At 44.3% G+C, this 15406-nt stretch overlaps 1 long non-coding RNA gene and 1 pseudogene across 1 annotated transcript; one reads left to right on the top strand and one right to left on the bottom strand.

The window, feature by feature from the left end:
* Positions 1 to 1787, bottom strand: part of LOC133350436 (GATA zinc finger domain-containing protein 10-like) — a 48931-nt pseudogene extending 47144 nt beyond the window's left edge.
* Positions 1788 to 11836: 10049 nt separating this feature from the next.
* On the top strand, positions 11837 to 15082 carry LOC133350408 (uncharacterized). The gene is made up of 3 exons (XR_009756060.1): positions 11837 to 11926; positions 12036 to 12097; positions 14081 to 15082. It is a non-coding gene; the product is annotated as an uncharacterized LOC133350408 (long non-coding RNA).
* Positions 15083 to 15406: the final 324 nt, after the last annotated feature.

Here is a 15406-nt window from a genome sequence, read left to right as displayed (position 1 = left end):
TTAACTAAGTTGTCCCGTGCTCCCCAATGTGCCAACGTGGTGTATTATAGCCACTCAGCACTCAGATCATTGTCAGCATCACTCCTGCACTTTCATTGTTGTTGGAGTCAGAATGCCGCCAACTGCCCAGTCGTATCTTCACGAGCTCCCTCCACAGAAGAAGCCGTTTGCTCGTGGCTAGTACCAGTTATTTGTGAGTCCACCCAGCTCCAAGTCCTCCCGTACCACATCTGTTTATCTCTTCTCTTCAGCTTATGTCATGCCCACTCTATCCAGCCAAACAGAAGCTGTGCAGTGGCTATATATGTAGATTGTATGACCCAGCCAATGTATCTTCACCTGCCAGGAGAGCTCCCTAATGGGACTATGACTATATCCTCCAACTATGTGTGAGCTACTTGTACAATTATAGCAGGTTAAACCCAGAATGAACTGTAGGCAGGCTTGCTTGAAAGTTCCAAGGAAGCACAAAGTGTCTTGTAAGAGGATCCACATTTTGTAAGCAAGATTGTGGCTGAGAAAACCCAGAGTTTCATTTGGTGCGACAGGCCAGACTGCTTCCACACAGTTGTATACCACTTCGCAATTCTGGGATAAACTCTACTACTAAAGCGGAGTTTGTCACCTCTCGTGTATGTGCTTATGACACACACAACACGGACACAGATCCACAAATACTCACACGTGCGTGTGTAAACAAACACCCAACCTAAAAAGCGAACCCAAGCCAGCAAGTATATGGCCTTGACCACCATGGCACCACTTATCAGAAATGCAATGCATGTGGTTACGTTGTGCTCATATAAGATACTCAGACAGCTATACAATACAATAGCACACGTGCCCATATATACAGCCGAGAAAAAGTTTGTGAACCCCTTAGGATTTTCACATATTTAACATATTTAAAACCTAAAATGTGATTAGATCTTTATCTAAGCCCTAATAATAAAAATAACCTGATTAAACAAATAACACAGAAACATGATACTTTTTCAACATGTATTTATCCTCAAATCATTCTACATTCAATAACCATGTGTGAAAAAGTATGCGCATTCAGTAACTAATGACACCGCCTTCAGCAGCAATGACTGCAACGAAGCGTTTCCTGTAACCGTTGGTCAGTATCTCTCGCATCGCATTTAAGGCATTTTGGCCCATCCCTTCTTACAGAGCTCCTTGAACTCGGTGAGATTTTAGGGTTGTCTTGCATGGACAGTTCGCTTCAGGTCCTGACAACATTTAGATGTGGTTTAGGTCCGGACTTTGACTAGACCATTGTTAAACGCGGAATTTATTCTTCTGCAGCCATTCTTTTGTAGATCTGATTTGATGTTAAGGATTATTGTCTTGCTGCAAGACCCACTTTCGGTTCAGCTTCAGCTCACGGACAGATGGCATTCTCCTCTAGAAGCTTCTGCTACAATGCAGAATTCATGGTTGTGTCAATGACGGCAAGCCGTGCAGGTCCTAAAGCAGCAAAGCAGCCCTAAACCATCACATTCCCACCACCACCACCCTTGACGGTTGGGACGAGGTTCTTCAGTTCGAAAGCAACTGTTCGGTTTTTGCCAAACATAACGTTTCTCATTGAGGCCACAAACTTCTACCTTCGACTCGTCTGTCCAGAGAACGTTGTTCCAGAAGTCTTGTAGATCATCGATGTGCTCGGTGGCGAACTTCAGACGGGCAGCAATGTTCGTTTTGGAGAGCAGTGGTTCTCTCCTTGCTATCCTTCCACGAACACCATTCTTGTTTGGTCTTTTTCTGGATGTTGAAGTCATGAACACTCACATTAGTCGAGGTGAGAGTCGCCTACAGATTCTTGGATGCTTCTCTGGGTTTTTTGTGACTTCCTTGATGATTTTCCAGTTTGTTCTTGGAGAGATTTTGGTAGTGACTGTGGCCTGGAATTTTTTCAATTTGTAGCCTGTTTGACAGTAGATTGGTGGAGCCCAAATCCTTAGAAATTGTTTTGTAACCCTTTCTAGATTGGTGACCATCAATAACAATTTTTCTGAGGTCCTCAAGATATTTATTTTGATTGTGGCATGAATTGTTTCAACACACCTGTATGGTGAAGACCAAACTCACACAGTTTGTAATATTTATACAGGATGGGGCCTCCCAAACTCACCCCTGATCTACCTAATTATTCAAACACCTGATTCTAACTATTCCCTTCATTTAGCTCGTGAAATCAGGGGTTCATTTACTTTTTCACAAACCCTGAACCCTAATTACTCATTGTTTGTTTAATTCATACACAATTTGGATTCAAAAGACATTAAATTGGTTAATATAAACCCTATTAAACATTTAAGAAAAAACGGTTTTTATTCGAGAAGGCTATCATGGTAAAACTGTGGAATTTCCATCATTGTCATTGGGGTTGACGAACTGTTTCTCAGCACTGTAGTTCTGCATGCGCATGAAGAGGGGTGTTGTCAATCCACTGCCGGATGAAGGGTTCCCTACACCGTGTGGGTCGTCGGGGTTTAATTCACCATGCTGGTCAGCGTGGGGTGCTCAAGCCATATAGGTTAGACACGGGAGCATATAAGCGCTGTACAACAATCGATTTTGCACATCTGCTGCCCTCTGATGCCCATCACAAAGCCTCACAGCAGCCTATAACATCCTGCTTTATGCATGATGATTGCCAATTCCCAGCACTATCCTCAATTCGCTTAGATTCCAACATTTAACTATATTAAGCAGATGCCATAGGCCACAGGGTAATGGTTGAGGGCATTGTTCGGTCTGATCTGAGAAATGGACGTGGGGTCAGACTTTAGGTCAGAGTCGTGATATAGTATTAGGGTCAGGGGGTCAGACTCCGGGTTTAAGAGGTCACGTGCTATGTACAGTACTGCCTATTCAATGTTGCGAGCATGTCCACGCCAGGATTCATAACTTTGACAAAAGACCTACGTTCACTTTGGCTATAAATGGGCTATGGCTGTACTCAGAATGCCACGTTAAAACAAAATATAGCAGTGCGTTTATTGTGAAATCGAAAAAGATACATGGAAGGATTGGCTTCATTGAATGTGATTTATCATTGAAGGCAGGCAATTTCCAAGCAGTCTGTTCTGATCTATAGGTCATGTGTTTAAAAAAAATGCTCATTTTGTTATATAACCGTTTTGTATTGAATTCTTGAGATGCTATCCAGATGCCCCATGAGATGTCTTAATATTCCAATGGAGAAATATTTGGTTGTTTCCTTCTCCCACATTTTAGAAAATGAAATTACCAAAATGGTTTGTTTCCTTTCATTCCATTATTTAACAATGCCCATGAAGTGTGAAATTTAGAGTGACCGTATTAAGCCAACGTTTGGCTGTGAAGCTTAATTCAAAGAGATTGTACTAGCCCACATCCACCCATCCATGATGCGAAGAGATGCCCTGACCTTGTAAGGTGTACCAGCACATCACGGACAACCCAGAGCTGCGTATACCCCACGGAGGAGCTCTCAACCCCCCCCACACAAAGTCGCGCCTCATGTCCTGGTCACCCTTCGGGGGTGGGAGGAGGGGTTACAGAGTCAAAGACCCCCACGAGAGATCCTTCCGGTGACGGGAATCAAGGTACAACACCACTCATGAACCAGGAGCTTATTGCCAACCCCCACACGGGATCCCCCGGGGTCTGATCCTGCGCAGGAAATGGTGGCGAGCGCTTTCACACTGCTGCGGAACGGCGCACGGCAGATGGAAAATGAAGAGCGGTCCGCAATGTTATTGCTTGCGGTCACCAGAGCCAAGACCGTGGATCACATCCAACACTGATTTCTGTGCAATATCGCTGACATCCACGAAGCCTCCACAAAGGCTTTTTAAAGAGCGTAATAACCTCGATATCCACATATGTTGCTTATTTCACATTGCCATACGAAAGAAGTTTTTTTTTTTACTACTGGCGCCAGGAGAAAACAAAGATTCGATGTCTGTTTGTGTCTCCCCCACAATTTAACCAAATTGTGCTGTCGGCATCATGCCACCCAAGTGACGATTCAGATCTCTCGCAAAGCAATGCAAACCAACTTGCGTGTTAGAGAACAGCCCCAAGAATCAGATTTCACAGAACTCCCTCTGAGAGCCCTTTAAGTGTTCTCTGTTTCACACAGTAGGGGGCAGCACTTTCACACCCACTTGTCCATCGAGAGTAAAAATATCCGTTTGATCGTCACATGAATGCTAAACCAATATATTTATTGTATTGTCGGAGCTGGCATTGAAATAAATTAAGTGCAGAACCATATTCAAATTCAATCTTGATTTGAAGTTTTCGTGACTGCAGGAATCCACACTCTTTGGTTCGTTCGGTAAAGTCACGTAGGTAGAAAAATACATAATAAATCACGACGTTTCAATCGCAACACAAGCAATCATCATCAGGTAGAAAGATACAGCAGTAGAACTGCTGAACAAGAAAGGGCTGTTGCAACAAGAGGTTTTTTTCTAGGTTTGAGGTGGGTGTCACCCAAGAGTAAGTAGGCGGGGTCAGAGATGGAAAGGAGTCCCGTCACCGTACGCACGCACAGCAGCTGCGTTAAAGGAGCTATAAAGGACCGCGGTCATACTGCCTAAGCTGAGAAAACCTGTCCTGGATGAGCTGCACTCTGGACATTGCGGCATCGTCCGGATGAAAGAGTTAGCGCGTAGCTATTTCTGGTGGCCGGTGCTAGACCAGGATATTGAAACCACAGCCAGATCCTGCACTTCATGTCAAATCAACAGAAACACTTCAAGCTTGGCCCCACTGCATCTCTGAGATTGACAAGCGAGTCCGTGGCAGCGTGTTCACCTCGATTTCGCAGAACCAGTGGAAGGAATGATGTTGCTGGTTGCCGTTGATGCCCATTCAAAGTGGCCAGAGGTCTCAGTCGTGTCCACCATAACATCGGAGAAGACCATCGAGATTCTGAGGAAGATGTTTGGACGTCTAGGACTGCCTGAGCAGATAGTCACGGACAATGGGTCATCTTTCGCATCTAAAGAAATTCAGAATTTCCTGCAGAAAAATGGAATCAAGCACATCCTCTCAAGTCCTGGCATAAAGAATGGTTCAGACAATCAACCATGCTTTAACAGCATCCAGAAGGGAGGCACCGCTGAAGCAGCGACTCGACACTTTCCTGCTCAAGTATCGCAACACTCCGCATGCAATAACTGGAACGTGCCCGGCTTACCTACTCATGAAAATGCAGTTCCAGACTCGCCTTGATCTATTGAGACCAACACCCACCAAAACTTTCGTCCAAGACAAGCAGCAAGATCAAGTCATTGTACGAGCAAGGCGGTCTAAGGACAGACAGTTCTCTGTCAGAAATCCTGTCTATGCACGGAACTACACAACTAAGGAAAAGTGGGTTCCTGCAACTGTTCTTCAAAAGACTGGACCTGTCTCATACAGAGCCAGCACCCAGGACAACCAGACCTGGAGGAGACATGTCGACCAGTTACTTCCTTGTGAACCTGCGGCTACAACCTCTGAAGTAAATACACCAGCGTTTACCTTCAGAAGTGAACTTACACCCTACTGGAACATGCTCTGGAGGGTCAAGACACAACAACAACGATATAATGATTGCAATAACTTTCCATAGCACTATACAGAACTAAACGCTGCTCATCAATGACAAAAAATTGAATGATGCCAAAACATATGGCTGCCAAGTTAAATACGCTCTGACTCATTTGACCCATTGGCAAAATAATATACACACCGACTCCAAAGTCTTTTTTTTAAGTGCACATAATCGGACAACATGCTCAGCTTCTTAAATAATTCCGTTCTCACTTTCAGTATTACCGGGTACAAGAATTCTCCAATGAAGCTCAAAAGCGACAGAATGGCGTGCAGCGCAAAAGAAAACATGGGGGGTGGTGGCGCATTGAATCGAGGCCAACAAAGCTTTTTTTTTTAAGAAAGCTTCAAAAAGGCAAATACGCTTTTCAACAACACCTCTGGGCAGCTCGCACACACGACCCTTGAGCCCACACGACCCTTGAGCCGCTGGTGGCTGACCCCTTCCCCCCCCCCCCCTCCATGTTTTCAGTGACAACAGGAGGCCAGCGCCCCATTGACGCCAACCGCACAGACTCCGACCTAACCCGGGTCACCCTTCCGATCGGAAAGCACGCTGCCCCCCCCCCTCCCTCCACAATCGGGTAGTGCGGCGGCTTCTGTAGCATCGGAGGAGGGGGGCCGAACCCCCCCCCCCCACGTCCATTCCCTATGCTAATACAATCATAATGTCGATTTAAAGCTTTCGTGACTGCAGGGATTCATCTTCTTGGTTCTTTCGGTAAAGTCACGTAGAAGGAAAATAATAAAATAATAAAAATACAACATAATAAAATAATTCTCACGACGTTTCGACAGACCTGTTCTCCACCTGAAGACGGCTGCTTGCGTTGTGGCCGAAACGTCGTGAGAATTATTTTATTATGTTTTATTTTTATTATTTTATTATTTTCCTTCTACGTGACTTTACCGAAAGAACCAAGAAGATACAATCATAATGTCAAGTAAAAAAAATGTTGGCACAAAAATTAGTACAATTAAGTGATGGGTGCTGCAGCCTTCCCTCAAATACACTGGGATGAGAGCTGTAAATACACACATACAAAATAATGCATTGCAATTAAACTTTGTTTATTTCACATCGACCTTGTAGTGTCACCCCCGAGAATTTGAATAATTATTATTACTTATTTATCCAGGAAAGCCACACTTAGTTCCCAATAACTATTTTACAGGAGGGTCCTGCAGTGAGTTTTTAAAAATATATATTTTGTACGATGTTTTCAGCCAATGTATGAGTGCTTGTAGGTGTGTAAGGAAGTAAAAGCACCCAGAGACAACCCACACACGTGACGCAGGCAATACACCATCCCTGTACAGATGAAAACAGATGGAGATTGGTCAACTTGCTGTACTGCCTTCTGCTGGTGAGTGAAGGTGTGGCACCCTCGCCCCCTTTAAAAAAAATCTCGATTTCTAACTAATTTCTTTGGAACTGCTTTTTGCGTTTAGTTGGTTGTCCTTCCCCCGCACCTCCGATAAGCACGGTTGGCTACGTACGGTGTGAAAGAAGCTAAACATACATACACACTACTATACACTACATACTATACACTACACTACTCATAATATAAGTTTTTGGGTCAGATCGCGTTATTTATAAATGTGTCGTAACCCTCCACCACCCGACACGGCCAAATAGTAAAAAATGTGTCACGTTTTTCAAAGAACAAAATAATTCACTTCTTTAGCCCACCGGTGTGCTGAAGAGAGAATCAACAGCATTTTAAATTTGAGTAGCACGACGTTTCGCTGATAGTTACAATCAGCTTCATCGGGCAAGAATGGTGAAGCTCTCCTGTTGCTTCCGGTCTTAAATAGAGCAGCATCAGGGTGACGTCATCATTTAATTAAATTCAACCTATATCATGAATAATATTGGTCGCGAAAGCCTACGTGTTACACTACACTACTGTATACACTACTATACACTACCCCACTATACAGTACTACATTGAGAACCTCATTTCTTTCGAATTGCTTGTTGCGTTTAGTTGGTTGTCCTTCCCCCGCACCTCCGATAAGCACGGTTGGCTACGTACGGTGCAGAAGAAGTTCAGCATACAGTCCGTATGGAGCCCGAGTTGCCCGGCTGCGGAGGAACCCAGCGTGGCCACGCGTGGTTCAGCTCCATGACGAACCCAGAGAACAAAGCGCACAGGTATCCTGTGGTGCTCCCCTGCTGTTTGTACGCCTGTAAACCACTGCACGAGTCCAAGCGATAGAGATTTGTAATGCTTTTTTATGTTAAACTTTCGCTTATAATTGCCCTTGTGAGCACATTCGCAATGGTTATTATAACGCGATTTTTTTTATCATAATGCGATGTTCTTCGAGAACACAACTACCACGTTATTGGAGAACAGACTATTTATAAATTTATTAACAGCACTCAACTGAGAAGTTTTAACCTCTGTACACCCCACAGCTTCCTCTTTAGGCCCCACCTCCTTGATCCTTAGGCCCCACCCCTTCCTGTTTCAGCTCTAATGCGCCTTTCCTTTTTAGGTCCACCCCTTTTCCTTTGTGCCCCGCCTCCTTCCTCTGGACACGGGGGGGGGGGGGGGGTTAGTGGTGGGCGGAGGTCAGTGATGGTAGGGATTCAGATGGCTTAAACTTAATTTGGAGCTTAAACTTAATTTGGAAAGAACCAAAGAGTAATTCAGATGGCTTCTCAATGGTCAAAATTGCTCTTTAGAGCAGCAATATAAACACATTCCTGCGGAGGGAGCTGGTAGGAACGTTGGGTTGCTCGGTCAATGGCCAGGGTCAACGGCGGCATGGTGTATTCCGCAAATATGGCCGACTGTGAGGGCGGGCACAAGCCGGCGTGAGTAGGTTAAACGTTTAAGGGCACCACGGGGTGACCAGCCCCTCCACACCCAGCCCCACCCCTCCCACCCCCCACCCAGCCCCACCCTTCTCACCCAACCCCACCCTCCCCACCCAGCCCCTCCCCACCCTCCCCTCTCCACCCAGCCCCACCCCTCCCATTTTTGGATCCACGACGGACGGACGGACACAATAATCCCCTGTGGGCTGGTGTAACCAGGAGGTTCCTACCAGTATAACATATTGTATGTGATTAAGGCCAACCTATTACGGTACACCACGATGTGCACTGAGAAGTCTGCATTCCAAGCAGATGTAATGTAGTGGCCTGCGCTAGGTAAAGGGTGGGTTATGGCTGATTTCCCTTCCCAAACGATTGCACGGCGTATTTACAAGCAATAGGTTTAAACATAAAACTTAGCCCCTTAATTCCCACCGACTGCATTGCAATTGTACCGAGTCGCGTTCATAATGAGTGTAACACTACTGGCTCGACAGGTTTTTTCAAAATCGCTTTCAGCTGTGCTGGGAGGTTTAAAAGCAAATGAAAAACAAAAACATTCCAATAAGTGCATTTATGATGTTACAAAGATGTAAGTCTTCCTTTCTACCGGGTTCACCTTAAAGACGAATGTGTACGGTATTGCCAAAGATCTGAAAATAACATTTAAATGTAATATGTAAATAGTTAAAGATATAATTTGATTTTCATTTTTTTGCAAGAAAAATATGGATAACTTAACTCAACAGGAAACCTGTATTTTTGTTTGAAAGTTTGTGGTGTGTGTGTTTTTTTTTAAGCTTGTCCCTTTGGCTGTGAGGTTGAAACACATTGGCTTATTCTTTGGGTCTTTCGGCAAAGCTTTGGCTTAGTCTTGCAAATAATTGTCACGTGGTCTTCAACATTTTCCAAAAGATAACACCGTGGAAATAATACTATATACAAAACACTGAACAGCTATGCGACTCACTGAACTGGATGCAACTGCCCTTTAAATGGTACATCACATACATGTACAGGGCTTAATTGCAGCCGGGTCTGGCCAGGTTGGGAACCTGGAACATATTTCCGCACCCGGCACACCACACATCCCGTCTAGCTCTCACTATGGCTGTGGCTACTAGCCATGCGCCTCCTCCGGTCGACAAGTTACACGGGAAATATTAAACGAGAAATTAAACTTCACCGCATAACCAGCTGGATGATATGCAATTCGTCTAGGGAATTGCTATTCATCTACATTAAAATGACATTTGACCGACTTGGCTACGCAGCAATGAAATTAATTAATCTAAAATATGAAGGGGAAAAAACGCCGATTTCCGCAGCACTGTAAAGCAACCGGTATGATTAAAGAGGTAGAGACATCAAAAAAGGCCGACTAACTCAAAGTTCAGTTGAGGTTACGACTACTTCTGCGCTCTGACAGCGCCACATTATTCATCGTGCGCGATCGCTTCGCCCCTTCTCAACATTCGAGTCTTTCCATCTCGTTCCCCTTCACGCACTCGCACCGCGATGTCACCCCCTAAAACTCGGGAGGCGGAATGTTTATGCTCAACCGCAAAAAATCACCCCCACAGGCCCCGGGGAGCATCCATCAACTTGCGCCGTTCATCATTTGGTTAATAAGTCCCAGGTGGATTGCACACACACACACGCGCGCACGTGCACACACTCGCGCCACGTGTCTTGCGCCGCCCTTTGCGGGATGTGCCACTGTTGCTGCGGGGTTGTTGTTGTTGTTGTTTTTGTTGTTGTTGTTGTTGTCTGAGCAACACGCGCCTCTCGCGTGCTCCGACGAGGGTTCGCGTGCTCTCAATATGCGAGCGCTCAGATTGAAGTGCTCTTCTGAATGTCGAATGAAGATACGCGCGTGCGCGTGCGTCGGTGCGCGTGCGTCAGTGCGCGCGCGCGCGTGTGGATTCCTTAAAATTGTTGTAATTATTGTCCCAATTACATAAATGATAATTTATTCTAAACGATTGCCAGCATTCGCGTGCGCCCATCATAATTTGGGGCGCCCGAACGGTTTTGCTTTGCGTATGCAACGTGTTTGCTTTTAAATCTCGGGTAACGGGTTGGTGAATTTGGTCGCAGTCAATTTGGAATAAATTACAATAGGCCGGGATAGACGACAATGCTTTGTAACGAATTAGGAGCAACGGGAACTCCACAGACAGTATCGACTCTTATCTCCAGGGCATGCTCTCGCCAGATTGCCATATCCTATCTGTTCAAAATACGAAAAAACACACTCTGCCGAGACGAGAATCAACCTCTGGATATCAAGGGGTCATCTTTAAAACGACCTTTCTGTATTTGAACTATTTTAAAGTGTGCACCTCTGTTATTTAAATGAATGCGAGTCTATGGGTCTGCTTGCCTTGCATTATCTGGCCTGCATGTGCCTCATTTGCATATAGAGTCACTGAAATGACAAAAGCTCCAAAAATTGATCTCTGACTCACTCAACTCACAGCCAAACGTTGCTTGGAATATGATCACTGTCTTAAACATAACACCTTGTTTTACAAACGTTGTGCCTATCTATGAGGCGGTCTTAAACAAAGCTAGGTGGTGCTATATATGGTTAGTAGTTGAGTTTTCATGTATTTGATTTGTTGCACGCATGATCCCGTTTAGCCGATTGCCCGGCCTTTTCGCACGGGAGATCCTTCGTGCGTGTGAGCACAGCAGCTAAAACAAAAGATTAAAAAATATATATCGACATTGCAGAGCACGTGTACAGGGTGCTTGCTAATGAAGCCAATAAGTTCTAACTCCAGTCTGATATCTACTCAACCTTTCATTCCTCGAGGGTCCACCAAACGAATACCACTTTGTAGGAAGTAAACAGTGGTATTATTATGGATAAATCACGTTCTGCCACGGCAATATGGAATTTATATCACTTATATTCTTAGGTTGTTTCGGTAAAGTCACGTAGGTGAAAAATTAAAATTCCACCTGAAGACGGACGCTTGTGTTGCCTCCGAAACGTCGTGATTTTTATTTTATATTTATTTTACTTTTATTAATTAAAATGTTTCACCTACGTGACTTTACCGAAAAAAACCTAAGAATATGAATCCTTGCAGTCACGAAAACTTCAAATCTAGAATTATATCACTTAATCAGGGCCCTCAATACTGTAAACAAGTACCAATATATTGTCTGCTTGAGCAGAAATACATTTTGATTTTTTTTTAGTCCCTGAACCCAGGCCAGATATTTCACTTGTTTGGTACCACCTAAGGTGATGCAACTTTAGCGGTTCCAATTTCTTAATGTGACCAACGACAGTTGTGTGCGTTATCAAACAAGTCAACCGTATTCAACCGTATGAATACAGCGGTGCGACTACAGTTTGTGTTGCTACCGTGTGTTCATGACGATTGTGGCAAAGTATGGCAGGCCCTCTGTGTGTCCATACCACTGTCAACAGAGGTCTTGTGCTTGGACAGCCACTCGCGCTTGGGGCTTTATAAGGTTGTTTCACTGCGCACACCATATGTACGAAGTGCTTTACACGTCGCGTGCAAGTTGTGGTTGTAAAGGCGCAAGTTGAGTTAGACGTGTTTCTATTCGCGGTACACAGGAGATGATGGCGTGACAAACAACGTTTATGGCGACAACTGTAGCTGAAACGGACAGAAACAGGTACAGTAAATTACTTTTGGACTAAAATCTAAAAAAGCAATAAAGCGGTAGAAACGCGGGTTACATTTTCTATATTTTTCCAAACAAAAAAATAAAAAAAAGCAAATATTGAAAAAGCGAAAAAAGCAAAGAATAAAAAAATTGTAGAAGCATGGATTACATTTACTTTGTAAACCTTACAAGATTGCATGCATTTTTTTATGACCATCACACACTCAATGTCCTAACCGAACATCGATTAAACAAAGTCTTTCCACGGGTGTTTTCTTGGTTAATATAACCGATGGACCTCAGCGTGCGTATTATAGACTGCTTGGTAACTTTTGGAGCAACAAAACTTTTTCAAATGTGGTTCAAATTTGGGCAGGAGATTTACTTGACAACAGACAAACATCAGAGAGTTGGCCTTTGCTTCGGAATGTTGTACACTTCAGATTAATGTGCCATTTGCATTTGAACAATGGCACTTAAAAAGGTTACTTGATATTTAAAAGGCACATGACAAAAAAAATGCAGTTTACCTCCGAATGGAGATGTATTAATAAATAACTCCAATTGTTATTCTTGGTTCTTTCGGTAAAGTCACGTAGAAGGGAAATAATAAAATAATAAAAATTAAACATAATAAAATACAATTCTCACGACGTTTCGGCCACAACGCAAGCAGCCGTCCTCAGGTGAAGAACAGGTCTGTCGGAAGACATTAGGACGCTGTCTTTGCGACAACTCTGTTTCTTCACCTGATGACGGCTGCTTGCGTTGTGGCTGAAACATCGTGAGAATTTTATTATGTTTTATTTTTATTATTTTATTATTTCCCTTCTACGTGACTTTACCGAAAGAACCAAGAATATGAATCCCTGCAGTCACGAAAGCTTTAAATCGAAATTTAACTCCAATTGTGCTTGATCAAAATGTTTTAAATCTTCGAAGATTTTTGTTGATTGTTACAATTTTGACAAATTTTAATCGTCACTCATAAGTCAGGGCTCTGAGCTGGCATCGCTGAGATCCTGATTTTAGTTCCCAAGTCTTGCAAGTTGATGGTCTCAGCTCTGTAACCAATGACAACCACAATGATACGTTTGCATTTGTACTTAACTTGGCTACATTTCAGTACTAGGAATGGCAAAGCATCATATTGACTTATGCAGCAAAATCATAGCAGAGAGTATGGGCAAGTGCGGCCTCTACTGTGTAATGGATCAATGAGCATATTGAAGGATTTTTAGTTAAAATTGTGAAATATATCTTCCAATGCCACTTTATAACTCACAGGGCGCTCTGCTCTGTAAGATTGCAAAAATAAATATATTTAATCTCATGACATGATGTTAACTGCACAATTGGAATACATTGGGAATAAGACCAACGCATGTTTAAAATAAAAAACTGTATACATTGGCAAGAGCATGTGTGAAATTCACCATAAACTTCAGATATGCAACATCAAATGAGAAGAGGGACGTCCAATATTTAAAACTCTTGTACCTGAATCTGTGCAGCTGAAATCCACCTGATCCTGCCTTCCATTTGCCCATCCTCTGAACTGGCATTATCCCTCCTAAGCCAGTTCTCCCCGCCAATGCCTTCCTGATGTGTTTGGTCAGGTGGCACTGTGGAAGAAACCTTGACCCGAAATCAAATCAGGAGTTCAAGTCTTCGGCCAAGAGTCGATTCTGTCAACCCTTTAGAGTCAAGCCGTGACAGTTTTGCGAGGCATCAAGAGTGAGCGTTGCATGAAGACGCTAGCACTCGCCATAAAAATGTGAAATTTTCACGAATAGCTCAGGACCACCAACAGATGCCCGAAAGCCCTACCCACCCCTGCGCAGGGAGACACTTTGACTTGTAAAACAAGAATCAAACGATCCTTCTGGAAATGTTCGACGGTACTTTTGACCAATACAATTTCAGAGCTCATAAGAAGAACAGAAAAAAGATAACCAACGTTGGCATGCGATGTGCATTTTCTTCACGCAGCCACTCCCGACGACTGGTCGTTGGAGAACATCTCGAGGAAGACTTTTCTTGGAATAGGTAGCGAGGTGTCTAGACGGCACGCTGATCAATTCGCGATCGCCGGGCTCTGCCGCGCGTGCGATGACAACACGATATGTTTGATGACACCACGGCCCCCCCCCCACCCACTCCGTTTCATCTGCAGTCAATTCGCGCACGGGACCGGCTGCACCATCGCAGGTACTGGCATCATTCCAGCTCGTAAAAAAAACCGCACAATTTATTCCTGTGCATGCTCAGCTTCGCCAGCGCTGAAAGATCAAAGGGACGGCGCAGATTAAAGTTTGCTCTCTATTGCCTGTAAGTGGTTCTGGTGCGGCTCACTCATTTACAAACTGTAAATCATGTTTACAGAAACGCTCAGAAGAAAAAAAAACACACCTAACGATGGGGGAGCGCGTGTCTGTGGTCTTGCTTTTTAAATATACCACACTTGTATTTACAACAACAAATGGATATCCACAAGATGTATGCACTGCTGTGTTGAACTTCTTTCACACCGTACGTAGCCAACCGTGCTAATCGGAGGTACGGGGCAAGGACAATGGTCAGAGGACCTGACTAGGACTGCTGTTGCCTGTATCACTGCCGCTTGGATAACAGACACAATTCAGATGGCCTTACGCCTTGAAAGCACCGAGCCTATGAGAGACATTGTTAGAGCATCACAGATCGAGTTGTGTCTCGTCCGTATTGCACATTGGGGGCCGTCCATAAATGACGTCACGCGATTTTGGACGATTTTTGACCCCCCCCCCCCCCCCTTCGTCACACGACGTCACAAAAAGTCAGACCCCGCCCCACTCAATTATGACGTCACAAAGCTCTGCCACCCCCACCAAATAAAACATGCTTCAAATCGCTTTAAACTATTGTCATTGTAGTGCGTATTTAATGTGGCGCTGCACTCTGATGTTGTAGGAGAAAACATTTATTAAAAAGTCTATTTAATTAAGCAAAACGTGTTTGTCTATATTTATTTAAAGTTGCGCATTTTGATGTGACGTCACATTTCTCAAACCCCCGCCCCCCCATCGTCACACATCGTCACAAATGTCTGCCCCCCCCTATGTGCGTGATGTCATTTATGGACGGCCCCTAAATGCACAACCGTTCCCGTGGCGTTCCATGCCGCACAGCAACGCTGGGGGCATCTTGCGCTCAACGCCATTCAGAATCTCCCGTGTGTCCGCGTGAAACCCGAGAAGGCTGCAGAGACGGGACGTGGAATGTCAAACTGCGAGACACGAGGGATCCTCAGCAGTGGCGCAAGGTCCACGGGGAATG

Source organism: Lethenteron reissneri, chromosome 33 (genome assembly GCF_015708825.2).
Source record: "Lethenteron reissneri isolate LAM-NWPU_2019-01 chromosome 33, ASM1570882v1, whole genome shotgun sequence".
NCBI lineage: Eukaryota > Metazoa > Chordata > Hyperoartia > Petromyzontiformes > Petromyzontidae > Lethenteron > Lethenteron reissneri.
Note: the sequence above shows the minus strand (reverse complement) of the source record. Positions and strands in the feature narration are given on the sequence as shown.